This window comes from Budorcas taxicolor, chromosome 25 (genome assembly GCF_023091745.1).
Source record: "Budorcas taxicolor isolate Tak-1 chromosome 25, Takin1.1, whole genome shotgun sequence".
Classification (NCBI taxonomy): domain Eukaryota; kingdom Metazoa; phylum Chordata; class Mammalia; order Artiodactyla; family Bovidae; genus Budorcas; species Budorcas taxicolor.
The window spans coordinates 9134711-9138475 of NC_068934.1; positions in this window are offsets into that span (position 1 = coordinate 9134711).

The window sequence follows — 3765 nt, forward strand, 5'->3', positions numbered from 1 at the left end:
AGTAGAATCTTAGAAGGGGAGGTAGCTTGATGAAGGGGAAGGGAATGGAGAGGAAGGATCTCCTGAGCTAAGGAAATGGCTAAGACCGGCAGGCAAGAGAGATAGAGAGCATCTGAGGAAGCTAAAGACGTCTGGGCTGGAAGATGGGAAGAGGCGAAGGGATCTCTTCCTGTTTCCCTTAGACCGAGTTACAGAGAAAGGTGAAAAGAAAAATATATTTGCAAAAGCCTTCCTCTTCTTCGGTTCAAAACTTTACCCTTTGTATCCATCCCAGAGTACGCTGATAACAGCTGATCGGGTTAATAACAGCTGATAACAGCTAAGGGTTAATAGCTGTCTTAACCCTTGTGCCGTTGTTTCAAGGTTGCAGAAAATGGACAGAGGCAGGCAGAGGCTGAGGTCTGAGATCCATATCGAGGCTGCTGCCGCAATCACACAGAGATGAGACCAGGCAGCCCGGCCAAAGGTGATCCGTGTTGCCTTTTAACACTGCAACCGCAATCATGTTCTGTCCCAAGGGGCCTGTGGTGGGGTGGAGATGTCATTCAGTCATTCTGCATATGCTGAGTGCATCGTGGATACTCACTGATGTAATCCACAGACTCACTGAGGAGGTAATGCACACAAACATGAATGGTTTATATATGTGCTTGTTCTGAGACAAGAGTAGGTTAGAGGGGCACAACAGACTTTTATCGAGTCCTTATTATGTATGACCTGGCTTCTACCCCTGGGTCAGGAAGATCCCCTGGAGAAGGAAATGGCAACCCACTCCAGTACTCTTGCCTGGAAAATCCCACGGACAGAGAAGCCTGGTAGACTACAGTCCATAGGATCGCAAAGAGTCGGACACGACCGAGCGACTTCACTTTCACTATTATGTATGAGGCACTGTGTGTAGGCGACATGCTGGGGTGAAAAGATGAAAAGCAAAACCAAAAAACACCTCTCCTCGGGGTCTGCTAGCCCATGAAGACATGTAGTGGAAAGAAAACAAGATGGAAAGTGAGCAGTGGGATGCAATTTAAAAGTAAATGTTTCACAGGACTTCCCTGGTGGTACAAGGCTGAGAATCCACCTTCCAGTGCTGGGGACGTGGGTTTGATCCCTGGTCGGGGAACTAAGATCCCATGTGCCTTGGAGCAACTAAGCCTGAGTACTGCAACTAGAGAAGAAGCCCACGTGCCACAGTGCAGAGCCTGCATGCTGCAACAAAGACCCAGCACAGCCAGAAAAAAAAAAGAAGAAAACAAAAGGTTTTTTTTAAAAGTAAATGTTTCATTACCTTCTGAACTCATTAAGATAGATCCGTTGGCTCTCTGTCCTGTTTTGTACAACTCATGAAGGGTGGAGTTGAATAATGAATATCTCACAGCTCCTCCACAGATGAGAAAACACACAAAAATATGGTAGGGTCAAAAGGATATGAAGCCAGGGAGTCTTCAGTTTGACCTTGAGGCTGCAGTCTCTCAACCTGTGTCCTTATCAGTTGACTAACATTCTCGGAGCCTTGGTCTCCACATCGAAAACACATAGCAATAGTGTGGCAGGTCATACTGGTGGCCTCCGCAGGGACAGGGTCCATCCTTTGGGCTGTCAGAAGCTCTCCCAGTTTTGTTTGGGAGAGGAAAGTACCTAAACTACGTGATGGTTCATGAGCAGTCTAATGCAAAGGTCGGCAAACTTTTCTGTAGAAGACGAGATAGCAAATTTTAGACTTTGCAAACCACTGAGTCTTTGTCACAGTTCTGCCACTGAAGCGTGGAAACAGTTATAGACAATACATAAATGAACAAGTGTGGATATGTGGCAACAAACTTTGTTTACAAAAATAAGTTTGGTTGTTGTTTCCCCATCCCTAGTCTAAGGCCACCCTGGAATCCTATTTCCTACTTTGTCCACTTTTTTTGAAGCTAAAGGTATCCATCTGATCTAGTTTTGGCCAATGATATCTAACTAGAAGTCTAAGCGGGGGGTGGGGGGTTGGGGTTGGGAAAAGTTGTTGTGTTCCTGATAAAATGGGGACTCATACAGGAGGCCCTAGGCTTCCTTCTCGATTGTACCTTCAATGCAGATGTGATATCTTGTGTTGATGCGGCCATCTTGCAATCATGAGATGACAAGCATAAGACCAAATGCCAACTTTCTAAGGAGAGTGATGCAGAAAAAGAGACTAGTTCCTTGATGTCAATCGCTCAGATGCTGAATTGATGCCAGCATCAACTGCTGGATTTCGAAATCCCTAAGCTATTAAACCACTCAGGTTAGATTTTCTGCATTCTGCAACTAAATCTCTCCTTAAGTAATTTTAACATACCACAGGTTTATTGGGAATATGAGATTAATATGAAAATCACATAATAGATGCTCAATAAACAATGCTTCTCTTCATATTTCATTTCACATAAAATTGATACTATTATCTTTGTGATCAGCATTGTTAACATTTTGCACAAGCTCCTTTCAAAGGAATATTTTTCAACACCATCTTTAATTTCACTCTAATTTTAAATTTTCAGGGTCTCAGAAAGATGAGAAAAGGGAAAATCTAAAAAGAATATCTAGTTTACTAAGAGCCTGATCTGAAAAGATCCCAGGGAACTGTCAAATAATTTGGAGCAAGGAACTCTCCCTGGTAAGTATTAATACAAGTGTCCTTCTGCGTTCCCTTCTTCTGCTGCTTGCCAAGGTTCCTCATACCTGCCTGTCCCTGACTTCAGGTGTGAAGATAAGAAGCCCAGAGGGTGTCCTGCACAATGAGACCCTCAGTAGATGCTGTTCCATTTTCCTTTCCTCTCTTCTCCTTGCCATACACTCTCACAGTCTTCACTTATTAAAGGATCAGACCCAGTGTACAAAGGAGCCCCAAGAAGAAGGTGCTCTAGACTGAAAAAGGAGAAGATTGAGAATGATTAGTCCAGGACTGGGAGTCATAAGGAACAAGGGTTGAGAAATGTTCAGAATCAGCCTGTTAAGAAACAAGTTTCTAGGAAGCAAGTTTCTGGGAATCTCTCTCTTAAAATAGTGTAGTGTGTGTATATGTGTGTGTGTGTGTGTGTGTGTGTGTGTGTGTGTGTGTGTGTGTGCACGCGCTGAAGGTATCCATACAGAGACAGACAGTACCCTATACATGGTTTTTGGGTTTTTTAAAAATATGTATTTATTTGGCTGCACTGGGTGTTAGTTGCGACACTCTTTGTTCTTTGTTGAAGTAGGTGAAATCTTTAGTTGCAGCATCAAACTCTTAGTAGCCGCATGTGGGATCTACTTCCCTGACCAGGGATCAAGCCTGGGCCCCTTGCATTGGGAGCATTAATTTTTAGCCACTAGACCACCAGGAAAGTTCTTCCAATAAATGTTTCTAAATGTATGGGTCAATGGGTGGGTGGATGCATAGATGAATTATTAGCCATAGGGATGGATATTGTGAGCAGCAAGCAGCAGGAGTCTGGCTCTCTCTTGTTTGGAGGGCTTCATGAGGACTTTTCAAGTTCCCTGTGGCAACTGCTCAGTTCTATGATAAGATGAAATCAGCCACAGACCGTATGTAAAGGACCTCAGAAGAATGTGTCCCAGTAAAACCTAACTTACCAAATCAGATGGTGGTTCAGATTTGACCTGGGGTCATAGGTTGCTCATCCCTGCCCTGGACCCTGTCCACACCTGGGGATGCCCCCTAGAAACACAGCAACCGTTTTGCTACCAGCCTGAAGATGGAGATGGACAGGTGCAGATAAAAAGTCCTCGTTCTTTAATAGGAGCCTC